The sequence below is a fragment of the Tachysurus fulvidraco genome, chromosome 6 (genome assembly GCF_022655615.1).
Source record: "Tachysurus fulvidraco isolate hzauxx_2018 chromosome 6, HZAU_PFXX_2.0, whole genome shotgun sequence".
Taxonomy (NCBI): Eukaryota; Metazoa; Chordata; class Actinopteri; order Siluriformes; family Bagridae; genus Tachysurus; species Tachysurus fulvidraco.
Window position 1 is genome coordinate 28649757 of NC_062523.1, and position 20258 is coordinate 28670014.

Genomic DNA, 20258 nt, shown 5'->3' on the forward strand with positions numbered 1-20258 from the left:
ACCCGGAGCAGTGGGCAGCCATTTATGCTGTGGCGCCCGGGGAGCAGTTGGGGGGTTCGGTGCCTTGCTTAAGGGCACCTCAGTCGTGGCCGGCCCGAGACTCGAACCCACAACCTTAGGATTACGAGTCAGACTCTCTAACCATTAGGCCACGACTTGCCCCCAATCCCAGGTTATGGGGTCAGAGCGCAGGTTCAAGCCATAGGGATGGCGCCCCTGGAGCAGGTGAGTTTAAGGACCTTGCCCAAGGACCCAACGTTGATGCTCAGCAGCTTGTGGACTCGAACCCCGACCTTCTGATCAAGATCCCAGTGCCTTAACCGCTGGATCATCATGTCCTCACGTGCTTTACTATCTTACAGTTGGGCTATTTTCGAAAACAAATATACAACCAAAAACTACGGTTAGGGTTAGATTATCAAATAGGCCACGTCTGCCCGATGACGCAATATCTGTTGCGCTGTTCTGAAATAAGTGTATCCCGGCTGTGGTTATTTGTGATCATTCAGCTACAAGAACCTTAGTGAGATTGAGAAGGTCTGGGGTTCAGTCCGTGTTACAGTTCATCCCAAAGTTGTGCAGTGCTCAGGGTTGAGTCAGAGTCAGGGGTCTGTGCAGGACAGTCGAGTTCTTTCACTCCAAACTTCACACATCATGTCTTCCTGTTCCTTGCTTTGCTTTGTGCACAGGTGCTTTGTCATGCCTCTTACTTCTTATGAAGGGACATTGAACACAGAGACAGTCGTGTCTCGATCATGTCACAATGCTACCGAGTACAAAGTCTGAGGAACTTTCATTTTTATTCCAAATGTCTTGCAATTTCAACATATTTCCAGATGATGTAAAGATTATGAGTGTACAAGAACCACAAAATAGATATTACTGCAGAGTTTTGACATTTTTATTATTACAGTCAGACAAGGTAGACATGTTATTGACCTGAAAACTTGATTGACGTCGATCTTTATCATTTCTAAGACCTACCTCTATTGCCATGCCTTGAAATATCTACTGTTGCTTACTACGACCGTGGATTCTAGCAAACTCAAAACAACACTAAACAATAACAGGCAGGTAATCAGAGGAATATAGCGAGTGGATGATCTGTAATCTACATCCTCCCCTTGAACCTCATCCAAAGTTAATTACCTGCTGTGTTTTTCTCCTTTCAGTGGCCGCTGACACACGTGTAATTAGATTAAGATATTCAGCAGAGATAAGATTAATCAATGTAATCAGTCACAGATATATTGAGAAGTGCTGGTTGTACCATATTATTGAGCTCCAGCGACACCTGAGGCTAAAAACAGACCAGTAACTACGAGATAATGATACAGTTGCTTTCTTCAGGGAGATGACCAGGGGTTACACCAAATCTTTGTAATTTTCCCTTTTTAAACGTTAATGAATGCACTAGTAATGAATGAGTTCAATAGTTGCTTTGTGTTCCTCACACACAAGAGTGAAGTGGAAAAAATCCGATAGGAAAACGTAACCAGAATTTCTCTGCATAGAACACGCTTGTGTTTCGAATATTCAAAAAAAAAAAAAATCCTAGCGTTCAGTAATATTCGGGAGTATTTCAGCTCTCGAGGGCAGCACTTTAAAACAAGCACTTCCCATTAAGCGTTAAAAGCACTAGACTAGTAAAACAAATCCCGTTTTATTTATGATGGAGCGTAAAAGCAAGAGACAATGACAAGGATAGGGTTCTGGCGATTACACCAATGTATAACTGACGAAGGATAAACAACATGCTGAAAATGCTAGACCTGTTAGATATCCACTCAGGGACATAAGATTAATTTATCATCTCTGAAAAATTCGTGTATTTGGAAATCTGGAAACTTTCTTTTTTTTTTTTTTTGCATGGCAGCCTATAACACACTCCACACAAATATGAAGCAGATCCTCATATTAATGGAAATAGACTTAAACAAAGAAAAGGCGTTTTTTTTTCTTTCTTTCTTTCTTTCTTTCTTTCTTTCTTTCTTTCTTTCTTTCCACGAAGGACTAGAAATCTCACTAAAGTAAACACAATATACTGTCTGGTACCAACAGCCTCTGAAAGCACAGGGTTTTGGGAGTGATGGGGACAAAAAATTGTGAATTGCAAATAACAAAAAAGTGCCTTTGTGTTGAGCAGAGCTCTGTGAGTCTGTGTAATTCTGGTATTGACTTATCTTACTGAGAGCCAAGAGTGTTCATTCATAGTCGTAGAGTGAAAAAAAAAGCTAGCAAAACCAACTACTTTGGGTGATCGGTCACTGCTTTGGGTGATCGGTTAACCTCTGGAATACAGATGCTACCTCATGATTGATTATTGAAAATACAGCTTTCTGTAATACTGTAAATAATCCAGACCAGATGTGTGTGAAATGTTGATAGTGCAGACGTTACAGACCCGATTTGCATGTACTGTAGGAGATCTGGATTTGGATCAGGTTAGCAACAGTACCTTTGTTCAAATGTTCCTTGTAAACAATTTCTTGCTCCTGTGTTTAAGACAAATGGCTGAGTGAGAAGCATGTGTGATAAATAGTGATAGTGATAAATGGTGATAGCTAGATTCCCAGCCCTAACCCTAACCCTATCAAATAGAGTGACAATGCGATAAAGACTGTTCCATATATCTGTATCAGACACTGTTGCAGATATCTGATACTATATGGTCAAATGTTCGTGGACACACGTTCAATTTCAGCCATGTTATGTTTGTTGAACCTTCAATCCTATGCTGATGTAATAAACTCCATTCTTCCTGGAAGGTTTTCCAACATATGTTGAAATGAGATCAGACACTGAGGAGGTTCAGTCTGTGTTTCAATTTATCCCAATGGTGTTCAGTGGGGTTGAGTCAGATTAAGGGCTCTGTGCTGGAGACTCGAGTTTTTCTTATGGCCGTGATGGTCAGGTGTTCACAAACGTTTGGCCATTTAATATAACTTACAGAGTTATGTCTGTGATGGTTAGGTGTCCAAAAACTTGTGGCCATTTAGAGTAACTTATATAGAGTAACATGCCACCATTTCTGGCCCTCTTTTCCACATGCGTGTATGATATGATCAAGATTGCGACTGTTACTACTATTGTCAAAATTTACAAACTGCAAAATTGCCTAAAGATAAATTGCATTCTAAATTTTGTAATATGTCCAAGTGCTCCATTGCTTCTCAATACTGGCTGACCAATTGTAGGTTACAGTTACAGGTGTCAAAATTCTGAAAATCCATATATGTCGAGTAAGTACAGTTGATAAACATTTTATTGTTGCAAATATGGGCAAAATATTAGGCCTGCATTAATGGTGCCAGCATACCAGTTACTTACATGTCAATGTACAATGTACAGCGCTGTCTTGTTTTTGATGCAGTCAGCAACCGCATTCATTCATTCATTCATTTTCTACCGCTTATCCGAACTTCTCAGGTCACGAGGAGCCTGTGCCTCAGATCTCAGGTGTCATCGGGCATCGAGGCAGGATACACCATGGACGGAGTGCCAACCCATTACAGGGCACACACACACTCTCATTCACTCACACACTCACACACTACGGACAATTTTTCTAGAGATGCCAATCAACCTACCATGCATGTCTTTGGACCGGGGGAGGAAACCGGAGTACCCGGAGGAAACCCCCGAGGCACGGGGAGAACATGCAAACTCCACACACGCACACAAGGCGGAGGCGGGAATCGAACCCCCAACCCTGGAGGTGTGAGGCAAACGTGTTAACCACTAAGCCACCGTGAACCCCCAGCAACCGCATTAACAATAAGTTCCTTTCTGACAAGGCAGAGCCTGAAATCATCTCATATCCCAAGTGAGTATCAGTCCAGCACCAGCTGTCATGTAAATCAGGGTCAACTAGAGGAAAAGGAAAACTGGGATTTGGGAACTAGTGAAGCAGTTCTAAGTTTAATAGTTAGGTTAGAAGCAAGACAAAACTCTGCCAAGGAACAACATTTACACGGTAATAAAGTAATGATTTCCAACAGACACAAACCCTCCAGAGGAGTATTTCAGTGGGTCTTAAATATTAAGCAGGAAGGAGTCGTTCAACCAAATAGGAAGTTAATAAGTACAGAATTATGTTTGAAGGTTATCAGCTGAATCAACTGAGTCTAATTTGTGCAACTCATCTTCCACACAATATACTGTTCATTGCATATTTCTTTCAAGGTTTTCTAGTTATGAACTATATAATTGGCAATAAAATACTGTAATGTCATTATATAGTTCAAAACTAATGCATTGCATATTTGGAATAGCATTATGGTACAGTTTATATGACAAATACAGTCAAAATTCATGACCGAAATAATGGTACAGTACTTTTCCTTGACACTGATGTGGTGAATATCTTGTATCTCCAGTGTATATGTTTTATGAAGGAAAGTGCACTTGGTCTCACTTTAATTTGGTTTTAGAGTTGGAGTCCAGGTACATTATGTATCTTATTTCTTACAGGTATTGAGGAAAATTACACACAAGAAAGCTACAAAACATGTTCCCTTGATAGTGCCACGCCAACGACAAGGACACTTTGAGTTTGTTCAGTAAAGTTCAGTGGATGAAATGCCATTCGATATATTTGGTGATTTATGCTAAATTACATACCAATTGTTGTTGAAGTACATAACTCATTATTAATATCTAGTTAGTGTTGTTATTAGCTATTGCTAGCCTTGCTAATCTGTTAAAATTTGTTTTTGATTGTTTGTTTGTTTTCTTCTAGGCAAGAATTACAGCCAGTTAGTGTTATTAGCTATTGCTAGCCTTGCTAATCTGTTAAAATTTGTTTTTGTTTGTTTGTTTTCTTCTAGGCAAGAAAGTAAGAGCTAGTTATTGTTATTAGCTATTGCTAGCCTTCCTAATCTGTTAAATTTTCTTTTTGTTTTCTTCTAGGAAAGAAGGCAAGAGCTAGTTAGCATGCTCCCTTGATAGTGCCACCCCAGCGACAAGGACAAGAACACTTTCAGGTTGTTCAGTAAAGTTCAGTGGATGAAAATGCCATTCGATATATTTGGGGATTTATGCTAAATTACATACCAATTGTTGTTGAAGTACATAACTCAAGTACATGCTAGCCTTGCTAATCTGTTAAAATTTGTTTTTGATTGTTTGTTTGTTTTCTTCTAGGCAGGAAGGTACAGCCAGTTAGTGTTATTAGCTATTGCTAGCCTTGCTGATCTGTTAAATTTTGTTTTTGTTTGTTTGTTTTCTTCTAGGCAAGAAGGTAAGAGCAAGTAAGTGTTATTAGCTATTTCTAGCCTTGCTAATCTGTTAAAAAATTTTTTTGTTTGTTTGTTTTCTTCTAGGCAAGAAGGTAAGAGCTAGTTAGCTTGTTTGGCCTTTACTAAGTCATTAAGACAGTTGTTGTAAGACAGATGTAATGTTTCAGTGTTAATTTTAACTTTTCATTGTTTGTTAATGGTTACATCTCATTCTTTTTATTAGACTGATGTTATTGTCATGTCTGACACTGGAAATGGTGTCAGACACCCACACACCATGTTCAGTGTCACATTGACTCAATCAACACCTCACTTATATAAGCACACTACACACACACAACGCAAGACAACACAACACAACACACTAGTCGTTCAACCTTGACCACGACTAGCGCTTTGGATTATTGTTTTTTTTTGTGTGTGTGTGTGTGTGTTTGCTTGTCCTTTAGATAAAACCGTATACAACAATTAACACCGGCACTGACAGCTACAACAATTAAAGAGTTAGCATTAATGATTGTTACATTATAAGAACACAAACTACAAATTACAGATAATAATGCTGCAAGTACAGTATAAATATTTACAACACCATACTGGCAGCTGTTTGCACCACCTGAGCTTATTATTATGCTTTTATTATGTGTCATTCTCAGTTTAATACAAATAGCGCATTACAGCACATATCGATATTTTCTGTTTTAATCACAGATGAATGCGGTTCTAAAATTATTCTTCCGTTGTACTTTTGGTTTTTGTTCTGCTTTCTGGGCTCATGTCTAGCATATTTATTAGACATTATATAATTAGAGGAGTCTTATATAATATAATTCCTCCCATATGTGCTATTGTAAACATTGTATTTCATGCTCAGTGATTATAGACTATAATTATCCACATAAAAATACATAAATGTTAATCTTTTTTTCTGTACTAAACATTTTAGAATAGAGCAGAAAGCTTTATTTTGTCGCATATACATTGCACATAGTGATTTTTTTCCGAACTTTGGAGGTGGGGGTCTAGGCAGGAGGCAGCCATGGTACAGAGCCCCTGGAGCAATGAGGGTTAAAGGTCTTGCTCATAAGCCCAACACTAGCAGCTAATTGAGCTTTCTAACCTAACTTCTGAAAAGCAATGGATCTAACGCCTGCATTCCACATACTAGCTTATCAATATGATTTTTTAGCAATTCTTGGGCAAGTTAAAAACTAAGTCTTAAATGTTTTATAGGAGAAGTAAATGGGAAAAAATGTTTGTTCTGGGAGATTGGTTTTGCAATAGGAAATGAATAGTGTCTGAGAATTAGTCAAGTGTAAATGAAGAAAACAATAAAATTAGCAACAGGGAATGTGGAAAGTTCAGAGACTTTCAAAGCTGTCAAAAGGATATTACTGCTGCACTGAGACAATTAGGAAACTTCCTCCCAACCATTTCCTTTAATTAATGCCAACAAAGACGGAGAGAGTGAGTTCTCATTTTCTTGTTTCCTTTTGTTGTTTTTTTTTTGTATTTTTGAGATCTCAGAACTCACACAATTGCAATCTTGAAACTTGCAAGGACTTTTTTTTAAAGGATTGTATAGTATGTAAATGTTATAACTATCTCATTTCTCAGATAATGGAATCTATTATAGTCAATTTTGAGTGAAAAATATACCTGGGATTTGTTAAAGACTTCTGGCGTTTCTTCTCAGAAGACTAATAACGAGTCATCCGACGTTAACGTTCCTTGTCTTCCTCAGCCGCGACTTATCTCTGCAGAGCCCCAAATAGTGATGTCTTAATATATTCAGTATACCTCACACATCTTTTGCATATTATTTCAGTCTTGGAGGCAGTGTACTAATGTCAGCTTTCATTTGCATAAAGCTGTCAACAGGACTTAAAATGAGTGAGTTTCTTGTTGGCAAATGTCTGATGGCAGAATTCGAGATCTATGAGTAATGGTAAAGACCTTGCTCTTGTAACAAGGCAACACTTGAAGGTTTGGGATCTATGTCTAAAGGTAAATAAATCAGCACGAATTCACAGTTCTAAAGGGAGACTGAGAAACACACAACCTAGTGTAAAGAAAACTGAGCATGAAATAAAATTGGAGTCAAAACAACAATCCAAGGTGTGAAGCACAAAAAGACATAAACTATAGCTGTGAACTCAAGTCAAGTCAAGTCAAGAAGCTTTTATTGTCATTCAACCACACACATATATATATAGCTGTTGCAGTACACAGTGAAATGAGACAACGTGTCTCCAGGATCAAGGTGCTACATAAAACAAAGACAGGGCTATAAGGACTTAGTAAGTATCCTAGATACATAAAGTGCAACTGTGCAGGACAAGACAGACAAGACAGTGCAGGACAATACAAACAAGACAGACAAGACAGTGCAGGGCAAGACAGTGCAGGACAAAAGGTTGCAAGACAATACACAAAATACACAAAAGACAGTAAACAAAAAAACAGCGCCGACCGACCAGTGTGGATAGTGTATGTAAATACCGTAAGTTCAGACAATATTGTGTGCTGTAATACTAGAATGAACACAGTTTCTTAGCAGCAGGTCCCTGAGATAGTGTATAAGATTGTGCAAAAACAGCAACAACTGAAATATTGTACAGTATGAGCAAAATGACTGAAATGTTAGACAGTGTGTGCAAAGAGCAAACAAGTAAAAAAAGTGTGCAAAACAGCATGTAAACAGTTTGATGAATGTAAGCAGCATGTAAACAAGTTGATAGATGTATATTAGAAGTGTGTATATGTGGTGTACTGTAGGTCTGTGCAGTCCATACAGATGATGTGCGTGTGTTTGTTGTGCTCAGTACAGCTGGGATATAACTCAGTCTTTACAGAGAGTTGGCGTATTTGTGCGCTTATACAGTGTGTGGGAAAGGAAAATAGACAAGACAATTAGACAATTGGTTAGCCACTGTGACAACCCAGAACACACAATAATGGCAGTTCCTAATGCTGAGCCACACATTGCCTACCCTTTGACCCTTTGGGTTTGGGAGAAGCGTGATCTGGATGATTTTAATGGATGTCACTAATACAGGCATGATGTTTTTGGAGGCAGACTATTTCTCTGGACTGTAATTTCTCTGGACTGTACCCCTCTTAATTTACCAGATAGAACATACAGATGGGTGACAAATTATAGGGGGAAAAAACAGTTACGGTCTGGGGGAGCATTTATTTTTTTTTAATACTTTTTTATGTTTCTACTCGGGGGCACTTAGTGGTTAGCACGTTCCTCCGGGTACTCCGCCGGTCTAAAGACATGCATGGTAGGTTGATTGGCATCTCTGGAAAATTGTCCATTGTCTGTGATTGTGTGAGTGAATGAGAGTGTGTACAGTATGTGCCCTGTGATGGGTTGGCACTCCGTCCAGGGTGTATCCTGCCTTGATGCCCGATGACGCCTGAGATAGGCACAGGCTCCCCGTGACCCGAGGTAGTTCGGATAAGCGGTAGAAAATGAATGAATGTTTCTACTCTTAGTTTTTATAGGGTATAGTTTCTTTATATTTATGATTCTTTGCTTTGTTTTTACTATGCACCAGTACACCAAGACAAATTCCTTGTACATATAATGCCATGATACTTGGCATTAAATTTGTGTGTGTCTGATTCTGAGTATTTTGGACCCACTTGTCACCATAGAGGGAAGGATGAATCATTTTTATCCTGATTGGAGTCAGTCTTATACTATGAGCTGGTTATGTTTCCAGATCTCGAAATAAACTTAACACCTACAAGACATTTAAGAATAGCATATTAGACAGGACTCTCTGCCAAAATAATTAATACCACAAGATCTTTTGATAGAATAGTTTTCCACCCTACAGTACACTTTAACCCACTTGCTACTTCTCATGTGTTCTTATTTTGTTACACCCAGCCATCATCCACTCGTCTGCACGATCTACAGTGTACCTTGAGTATTGTTGAGTAAATTTTGGTTAAATTATACTGAGAATAACTCCAGCAGTCTTCATTAATTCTGACATTTTGATGACTAGGTACTATAACATGTCACTGATGAGTAGTACTGTAGTGTGCCCTTTAAAAACGAAGATGATATATAATTCTCTCATTTACATGACAGTACCATGAAATCTTTTTTTAACACTTGTTAGGATGTTGGGGCCAGAGTTCAGGAAAGTCTGGAGCAGGATGGATTAAATGCTCTAAAACCTCACTGACCCAACACTGGGAGCTTGGAAATGCAGGGATTTGAACTCAAGAGTAACCCAGTGTTTATACTACTGAGCCATTACGGCTTAAACCAACACAACCTTGTGTGAATATGAAGGGTTTGGTACAGATCATAGTTCTAGCAGTCCGGCTGGTAAGTGTCTAAGTGTTCGTACATATAATTAAACTGTATATGAAATGTACATTTTGTGCATTAGGAGCTTATCATGTAGCCGAAGAAAGACTGTGGTGTTTTTTTTTTTTTTTTTCTACCTCTTTTCATGCAGGCAAATATCAGGCATATATGTTCATCAAAAGAGGAAAATAAATAAAGAAACGATGAAAGAGCTTTATTCATAAATCTCGGCTGATTTGTAAAAGCCGCATCGGCCAGTCCATATGCAATAACCATATATTTATACGCTAACTAACAGCCTTCCTCTCATACACAAATCAAAATGTTATTGCTCCATAAGTCAGCAGGTTAGCCGGGACTATGTGGATGTGCTTGTTAATAAGACAGTAGTGCAGTCTCTATAATGATCTGATAATCTGGTCTTTCAATGAGCAGTAAGGTAATCTACAGTATAAAGAATTGGGAGTGTGTGGTTGGTGTCTGGGTCCATGGGTTGGCTGAGGGCATAGTATAATTCTAGTCTTGTATAACAATGAAATAAATAAAGCCAAACAACTTTTCATCTTTAAAAAAAAAATCCATTATTTTAAATTGCTTTCAATTTCCAGGAACACAGTTTTCTCTATGGCCGTGACCTTCTGGAAGATCATTTGTCACCTCACCAACTTAATTAATGGATTCAAAAATAATTAACCAAAAAAAAAAAAAAAAACAGCCATTAACTCAATTCAGTATCATATTTAAAAAAAAGTTTCAGAAAGCTGGAAAAGGTGATGCATTTGCGAGGTAATTAACCCCCACCTTCACTCTTCACCAATAATGTTTTTTTTTTTCCCTTCTTTTAGAGTCTACTTTATTTCTTTATTTTAAGTGATAATTCCTCCCTTTGGGGTTGATTTGTACATAAAATAGCCTGCTCTTATTGAATATTCAAACAATAGCGGTTAATTTAATGGTACATTCACCGTTATTTCCAAACCCATGACCTTCCGATCAGTAGCCCAACACCCTAACCACTGAGCTACCACATCCCCATTATCTACTTGCACTTTAGTGAGAGCAGTTGTCTGGTACCACTGACAGTAGAGTTACCAGAGTTTGGCACCAAGGCCAACAAGACTCATAAACAATGACTGGAAAGAGTACACCAAAAGCTCTGCTTTAAATGCAGTAAATACCTTAATTGACCTAGTCCAGCAGCTCTTTTAGGACGACAGGAGAGGAGTTAGTCCGTGGATGCTCGCAAAAGAAACTAAACCATACACTATTCCTTGATACTGAGCCTTTGTTCTCTGTAGAACTTCCTTAGCTGAGTCCTTTCTCACTGAACACAGATACTTCACCACTTCGACTTTTTACTTTAGGATCAATAGTGAGCCTGTCGGGGCCAATGAGCCGCTCATGGTATGTTTTGTGTTAATCCTGTCCCCTTGGGCAGTGGTGCCTCACAGCTCCAAGGTCCTTGGTTTGATTTTGAGCATGGGTTAGTGTCTTTGTGTTTTCACATCTTCTTGCCATGTTCACATTTTCTTCTTTCTGTCACGTTTCTTCCGACTGTCCAGAAACATGCAGGTAGACAGACTAATTACCCTTAATTGCCCATAGCTCTGAAGAAGTGTGTGGATGTATGTTTGAATTGTGCCCTATAATGGACTCTCCTTCCTTTGTGCCCATTGTTGCTGGGACTGGCTCAATATCAACCATGACCCTGACGAGGATAAAGTGGTTACTGAGGATGATGATATTTTTGAAAACTGAAAAGATAGCAAAACTCTTTGTTTTTATCAAGATAGACATAGATGTTAGTCTAATTGACACGTGGTAACATTCTATTGTGTCAGTCCTTTAAAGAGCATCATTATGGATGTCTCTGGACGTTTCCTGAAAAGACAATGGTCAATATTATTAGAAAAGTGCTACCAAAATGAACCAGACTTTATTTTGATGAACCTCTATGAAATCTTTACAGACACAGCAGCACTATTTTAGCTATGCATTGCAATGACGCTCTGTGATGGTTCGGACGTTCCTATTTATACAATATTTTATATAGAAATCTTAATTTCTGAGACTTGATCAGGCTTCTGCCTCACTATAAACCAAGGCATTATATTATTATATTGGTATAAAGGTGTGTGTGTGTGTGTGTGTATAAAATGGCCCTTCCAGGTTCAAAGTTAAACTATTCATTCTTTCCATTTTGTTGTTGAATGTCTGCTGCCTCAACAACAAACTAAACTACCCCAAAGAACAACTGAATACCCAGCAGGAGATGAGGTAATGCTGTGCTTTTATTTTCACAAAAACTGACTCAGCCATTAGGGTAGACTGTCTAATCCCCCTTCACCCAGGCAGAGAAGCCTGACCATCTGGTAAAACACATGGAGAGTGATGTATACATCAAAAATCGTGCACAAATACTGGGTTTTGTTGAGTCACTGCTTACCGCCGTTTCTTTTCGAAACACTTATGACACACAGCATATGCGGAAAAGCTTTCAGAATATTACAGTCTACAAGGCAACAGACCTGTAACAGTCCATATGTCCATATGTACTCAATCCCGGCAACACAACTGCAAAACGGGCTTCCTGTCTAATGGGCTTTCTGTTAGGACCAGTGTTTTTAAATGGCAATCATATATCATGCATACACATACAAATGTGTTTTTTTGTAGCTATTTAGCTAGCGTTAAGCCTGTTTTGTGCTACATTCTTCTTTTTGGAATCAATCTGAGGTGACCTTTTCATTTTCATTCATAACAAGACATTTTGAAATATCAAAATAAAGTGAATCCATTTCTGCTACAAGGCACATAAATAGGATACATATGAAATGAACTATCTACCTGTCTGGGCATTAATGTCACTTTATTATAGGACAAAACTCTCCCTGAAAGTTTGTGAATTTGAATCCCAGAACCAACAAGCTACCACTGCAGGGCCTCTTAACCTTAACCTTAAACTGTATAAAAAAAAAATAGATGAATCTTAGTTGCTCTGGATAAAAGCATCTGCCAAAATGCTGCAAATGCATATATTGTACCCAGAATTAGTGCATGCATTCTCTTATAAATTCTCATTCACTTACACTTAAAGTGGGTAAAAGAGTAAAAAAGAAAGTTCGGGTCTCTGCATAAGAGCACACATGAGGCAAATATGCTGTTATTACTAAAACGTGTCCTAAGAATTTGGCAATGAAATATTGTCAGATTAACAGCAGTTAGCTTCTGCCAACTGGCTAGGCAGTAACAATGTGTAACAAGAAAATCTGTCTGCAGAAAGCAACATGTTGCACTCAGGACAGGTTGGAAATGAACAGATTCCCATCTCACTGGATGGCAGCCAAGAAGGTGGATTCTATTATAGTTCAACTAACATTGGGTCGCAATCTGGCGGAAGGATACGAGAGTTTTTGATGAACCACTGGTCACTTTCCACCTTCTGATCCTCTATGTGTATGCCCTCAGGTGACAGAATGCATCTTAGGATGGAGACAGTTGCACCACACAGCTATTCCAATTTAGCAGGGATCAAAGACAAGGGGTAATGGAATTTGATTAAATCAATTAGTATTCCAACCTTTTTGTCCCCGAAGGAAATGTCATCAAATACAGCTGAAGTGGAAGGCCAAATGAACTGCTGACTAATGGCCTCCTGGAGTCATTACTCCACACAGACAACCTGTGTTTAAAGTGTCTTATATCTAGGAGAGTCTGAATTCACAGGTATAAAAAAAGTCCCCTGGTCATGGAATTGATCACGTCTGCAATTTAGGTAAAACACTTATCTAGCTGACCTTAATTTTCATACGTTATGAGTTAGATATAACACATGTAAGGAATTTACTCACCAGAAGTGAGGATCAGGTCTCCATGGATAGTCTCTTCCCAGAAGCACTCCTGTATAATTTTGGCATGTTCCTCTGGGGAGAGCCAGATTTGGTCCCCTTTCATAGATTTCCAGGTTTCAGGTGATCTCCCTGTACTCTGGAATTGACTGAATATATCACACACTCTCTGAGGTTTATACATTTTTTTATCAGCTGGTTTGGGCATATGGTGATATCTCAATGCATGAGCACTTTTTGGACCTCCTCTTGAAGACTCTACCAAAATGTACTGACTGGAATTTGTTCATTTCATCCTCACTGGGCTGCATTCTCCAATGCCAGGTTAAAAAAATATATACAAACAGTGACAGTGAGTGTGCATGAACACAGTCCATACTAAGTGCTACTAAAACAATGAACAGCAATTAAGTGACAACGGCTGAACACGGAACATAGAACTAGTGTCTGTTTCCAAGACTTGGGAAAACTGAGTACTAGTAAGTACCTTTTTAAGGAGAAAGAAATGAGCTAGGGTTGCTGTAGATGTCAGAACTCAAATGCAATGAAGTGATGGGTTCATACTACCCAAGGTTTGTCAATAGTCGGGGCATACTTGGAGATGCTACAGGTCTGACCATGGCATTTTTCAAAACGCACCAAATTAGTCAAGCTTTCCAGGGCCACTTTATTAAAGTCTCTTATTTAAGACGGTGTCTTGAAAACATTTGACAACAAAATCAATAAGCATTCTGCTAGGGCATACTAGAAAATCGCACTCTTGACATTCTGCTTGGCCCTTTCTCTGCCTCACAGGTTTGTGGAACAACAGACCTGCAGTAGAACACACTAATCCAAGAATCTGAGATGATTACAACAGAGAAACAGTAAACTGGATATGTGATAAATATGTGAAAGCAAAACAGCAGGCTTATATTTGCAGACGGTCTCCTCAGTCACAAATAAAGTAGTTGCGGTAGACAAGACGACAGACTTTTGTTGAATAGCCATCCATTAAATCTTTCATATCTTACATTGAGTTTTAACAATCCTGCTGTTCTTTTATGTGCTTTACTTTGCTTGCGATTTATTATTATTCCTGTAAGCAAGAAATTTTGCGTTGGATGAAATAGTCCTGGCAGTAGCAAGCAGTCAAACAGCAGTTGTTAATCACGCTGAGCACCGTCACTCAGAAGACTGCAGAATGCATACCGGCTGCATCTATAAAATGACATGGAAATCTGCATTAGTTAAAAGATTAAAAAAAAGTCAGAAATATAAGACCGAATGGTACCACTAAATTGTATGGGTATCTTGATGTGTACAAACATTTAGACAAGACCTATAGAGGATCTAACCCTTTAGATGACATCTATAAAGGATCTAAAAACCTATCAATGGGGTCTATAGAGGATCAAACCATTTAGATGAGGTATACAGAATACTGAACCCTTTAGATAAGGTCTATAGAGGATCAATCCCTTCAGACAAGGTCTAAATAGGACCCTTTAGATGATGTCTGTAGATCTAACCCTTTAGATGAGGTCTGTAAAGGATCAATCCCTTAATACAAGGCCTATAAAGGATCTTACCCTTCAGATGAGGTCTATAGAGGATCTACCCTTTTCGACAAGGTTTATAGAGGGTCTACCCCACTAAATGAGTTTTAGAGAAGATCCAACCCTTTAGATGAGGTCTATAGATGATCTAACCCTTTAGATAAGGTCTATAAAGGACTTAGATGAGGTTTACATATAAAGGATCAACACCTTTAGATGAGACGGATAGAGGACCTAAGCCTTTATTTGAGGTCTATAGAGGATCCAACCCTTTAGACAAGGTCTATAGAGGATGTAACCCATTAGATGAGTTTTATAGAAGATCCATCCCTTTACAGAGGTGCTAACTCTTTAGATGAGGTTTATACAAAATCCTGCCCTTTAAATGAGGTCAAAATGTGACATTAAGAAATATATTTTTTTTTCTTTGCCTGTTAAAAGTTTTTTTGCTTGTTTTTTTGCATGTTCTATTCAACATTATTTGATACAGTTAGTGTAGATACATTGATCCAAGCTCTGCTTCTTGTATATTATGTAGCAGAAGGAATCCTTCTGGGCCTTTTAGAATCTTAGAGAGTTTTAAGGAGCTAAAAATTTCATCAAATTTTTTATTTACCATATTTTATTTTATATAGTTCATTCATTCATTCATTTTCTACCGCTTATCCGAACTACTCGGGTCACGGGGAGCCTGTGCCTATCTCAGGTGTCATCGGGCATCGAGGCAGGATACACCCTGGACGGAGTGCCAACCCATCACACTCTCATTCACTCACACACTACGGACAATTTTCTAGTTTCTACTTTTTTAGTTTAATAGTAGTTTCGTATAATTATAAATCCTTGGAAATACATGACAAAGATTCAAATCTTAAATGCCAAAAGTAAAATTAAACAATGTTATTTCTAAGAATCTCAGAAGCTGGCAGAGAAAATCTTACATTTATTTTATTTGATGTTTTTTTTTGTTTGTTTGTTTTTTTTTTGGCACATGTCCTTATCCTGAACGTCTAACAGAAGTGCTTTGAATTCTCCATCAATAAATACATCCTCGTACTGGTTCATTAGTTCAGGGACTAAGAGTATTATCATTCTAAGCATGAAAAATATAAGAATATTATTATTTATTTATTTTTATTTATTTTCATTAAAAATGTTTGTCATTAGTTATTTGAAGACAACCATTAAGTCAGTGCCAGCTTGGGAAAATTCATCCCACCACCTAGGTGCCAGAAGATCCTTGATGTCTTCCTTGTATTCTGAGAGATGTTGGGTTCAACCATGCAGTGCTAGAGCATCAGGGGGAGAATGGTGCAAAGCAGGGTGTGTTAAATTCTTTAAGGTATGTGGGAGCTAGTCTGTTTGATTCAGTTTGATGTGAGCAGCTGCATGGCTCCAGTAGAGGGAAAACAGAGCAATGGGGTAGTGTGGGAGAACTTGGGGGAGTTCAAAACATGTTGTGCAGCTACATTCTGGATTAGTTTATAAGTTTGGAGTTGTGCAGAGGCAGAACTGTCAGTGTTATTTGCAAAAGGTCAGTCTTTAAATGACAGGAGACTGAACAACCATCTGTGTGGCCTCTGTGGATAGAAATAGACAAATCCTTCTGATGTTGTTAAGGAAACAATAGCATGAATGAGTGAATTTAGTGATGAGAGCCAAGAAGGACAGCTGGTTGTCCATGAGTATGTCAAGGTTGCATGCTGTGACAGATGAAATCTGTAAGTTGTCTAAAGAGATCACATGATCTTGACATGGAGATGTATCTCCAAGGATGTACAGTAGCACAGTTTGCTGTGGTAACGTTTCAACTGATGAGCTGCCATCCATGGCAAGATGCCTGAAAGACATGCTGGGATCTGTCCTAAAACATGAGTGTCTGCAAGAGGAAAGAAGAGGATAAGTTGAGTGTCATCAGTATAGTCACATGGTGGATTTCTTCCATGTCACCTGATATTACCCATGTCGGGATCCACCAGGTACAGTAGGACACCATTACCGTGTGATCTGAATTTCACAACTCACGAGAATGGATAAGTGTGTCTTTAGATTCATTGTATCAAATGCTACAGAAAGGTTAAGGATGATAAGGACTGATAGACCAATTATAACCCAAAGGGCAGTTGTCGTGGAGTGGGTCACTTTGACAAATCTTACATAACCTATTAATCGTAAACAAAATTTCGGTACACACACATATGTATATAGTTGATGATTATGTGCCCGCATTTTGTTGACGATTAATAATATATACTGTATAATGCTAAAATTAAGAATGCTTTCAAAAACCTGTATTTTATTTTTTTTAGTTTTAATCAATTTACAAAATGCAAAGTGAGAAAATAGAAGAAAAATCTAAATCAAATCAATATTTAGTGTGATAATCATCAATTTCATATCGTATCCTAGCTAGGCTTAGCATTAAAATGATACAGATTATAAAGCAGATAGGCATACTAATAAAGTTTTTTTGTTTGAATGTGTTTTAGTTCAGGCTTGTCGGCGGCATACTTGGTAAACATGCACTTTTATCCAACATGTTTGTTCAGTCAATGATAATTGGTTAAATTAATTGGTTCATCGTTAATGGGTTGGAGAAAAAGTGGGAGGAGTTTTCATTCAATCAGACCCAGAGTAGCACGTGGAAACATTTTCAGTTTGTTTTTGTTTGTCATGCCACATTTGAGAGAGAAGATAGAAAGGCTTTAGCTAATCTTAGCAATTTATTTAAGTTTCTTTGTTTTCTTTCAAGTGTTTTATTTTGTTTTCTGTGTTTTTACACTAAGTTTGAAGTTTAATTGTTTTCAGCCCAAGTTGAGTGTGAAAGTCACACTCAGCTTGTTTATTTCATTGTTGGGCGAAAGACTGTTCAAAGGAGCAAATAACGTTTTAAATGCCTGCGTGGTCTAGAAGACAAAGGGGAAGAGGATGTTTGCAACTGTTCTTCTTATACTGAAGGACTTCATTTTGCCAGATCTGGAAGAAACTTTAGGTTTGCTTCAACCTACGAAAAGGTGAGTTGTTTTGTTTTATTTTAATGTGTGTGCAACTATTAGTAAGCTGGTGTTCTGCTCTAGATCGGAGTGTACAGTAGGGGGCGTTACAATATATAGGTTGAAACAAAGTCATTGAAATAGAACCAGCTGTGGAGGAAACTTAAAACTGAGTGAGGAACAGCCAAACTCTGCTGCTACTAAGGTGAGGTTATGGAAGAAGGTTTCAAGGCAAGGTGCAATGTAGCTCTACTGTATCAGCTACTGTAGTTGTCTACCGGGTAAAGATTTCAAGGCAGACTGGGGTTTCAACATGTGATGTTCAAGCTCTTGTTCATGCAGTGGCCAAGAAAACTTAATGCAGCAGATAAGACGCATCTTGCTTACTTTCCTCATACTGTCATACTGTACCTCCAAAGTGGAAATGGGATTAAGTGGCTCAATTAAGCACAAAATCGTAGGAACCGGGGTGCAGAATACTTCGATCATTTAGTGCTTTAAATATTTGATGTAGGCAGTAGGCAGGTTGTTTGCTGAAGGGCTGGAGAGTTGTAAACTGAGTGTCTGTGCAGACAACAGTGAAGCATGGTGGATGTGCCTTGCGTGAGATTTGGTCAGGGTTATAGGTGTCCGCAGTACTGAGAAATACAAACAAATCTGATAGTCAGCTCCTTTTAATGAACTGATCTGTTTAACTGCCATGTCTATGTTGATAGACTGAAAGAGAGATCAATGAACGTAGCATTGACCCAAAATAGAACTTCTACAAGATTCAGCAGGATTTCTCTCTACTTTCTGCCCATGGATGTTTATGATGTTAAAAAGGCTTTTCCCAATAGCATGAATAGAATTGCTATATAAATATTATATAAATACAGCATGCGTGAGGTCCTTCCCTCACTGAGTTATCAACATACCTTTGCTCCTTTATGTATGTTCCTGTCACTTTCCCTTCAGACAGATGTTGGGTACATGTTTAACAAGTCACATCAAGTACATTACCTGTACCATGTAGCGAGACCTTGACTTAATAAACTCAGGTGCATATTCCTACTAGATAGATTCATTAATTCAGGGAACAAGTTGCACATTTCACAATGCAAAGGTTACAATGCAATTAGGCTATAGGTAGAGATTGGAAAAACAGAAAATAATGCTTCTTGCTTCGCATGGGTCCAAGCACCATTAACAAGTAGGGTTTTTTTGTGAAGGTAGCTTAACGCTAAGTTTTGAAGCATCTGTTGAAAGCTGATGGAATAATTAAGAGGTCTTATGTTAAGAGGTCTAAAATAAGCCAGTCATTTCAGTTACGAATTAAAGAAAGGACAATACCGAATTTCAGCACATAATGTACAGTTCATGACGAAACCTTCCACACATCCTTATAATCTGGTCCTAAACAAATTTCAAGCTTTGCTGCAAAATCTCTATCGATCATAAGTTACAGCTAATTGTGGTGGCCATATTGTTCACAAATCTCAACATATTTTTTATGAATGAAGGTACGGGGACACGGTGGCTTAGTGGTTAGAACGTTCGCCTCACACCTCCAGGGTCGGGGGTTCGATTCCCGCCTCCGCCTTGTGTGTGTGGAGTTTGCATGTTCTCCCCGTGCCTTGTGGGTTTCCTCCGGGTACTCCGGTTTCCTCCCCCGGTCCAAAGACATGCATGGTAGGTTGATTGGCATCTCTGGAAAATTGTCCGTAGTGTGAGTGTGTGTGAGTGAATGAGAGTGTGTGTGCCCTGTGATGGGTTGGCACTCTGTCCAAGGGTGTATCCTGCCTTGATGCCCAATGACGCCTATTATCCGAACTATTCTCAGGTCACGGGAAGCCTGTGCCTGAGATAGGCACAGGCTCCCCGTGACCTGAGAATAGTTCGGATAATTGAGCAAACTGTTCCAAATCTGCTCTAAACCAGGAAATGAGAAAAATTGTCGTTAGCACTCAAGTTCTTGAGATATGGTGCAAAAGGTAAAATGCTGGGCTGTATCAGTGTCAGTATCAGACTGATTGAGCTCATCACCTTTACACCAGGAGTGCTGAGGATGTTCCCTTAACACCAATAACATGTTCTAGCCTATCATGTATGATCAGTGTCGTCAAAACCCGCTCTAAGATAAAGCAACACCAGCAAAGAGAGACAACTCCGATCAGAGGCTAGTAGAAGATGAGGCCTATATCCTAACTGATACATTACATAAATGTTATTCGTATGTAGTTATGAGCATAACTGCTGTGCTACAACCTTTTGTCGGATCTCGTACATAGAGCAAAAGTTTGATATTGTTCGATGGTTGGAGA

The 20258-nt window shown here is 38.7% G+C and overlaps 1 long non-coding RNA gene across 1 annotated transcript in view; it reads left to right on the forward strand.

Moving 5' to 3' along the window:
* LOC125141402 overlaps positions 1 to 20258 on the forward strand; it is a 78107-nt gene that overhangs the window by 52262 nt on the left and 5587 nt on the right. The window contains exons 5-6 of the long non-coding RNA XR_007140771.1: positions 4912 to 4985; positions 5235 to 5242. This is a non-coding gene — a long non-coding RNA (uncharacterized LOC125141402). The remainder of the gene's footprint in view (positions 1 to 4911; positions 4986 to 5234; positions 5243 to 20258) is intronic.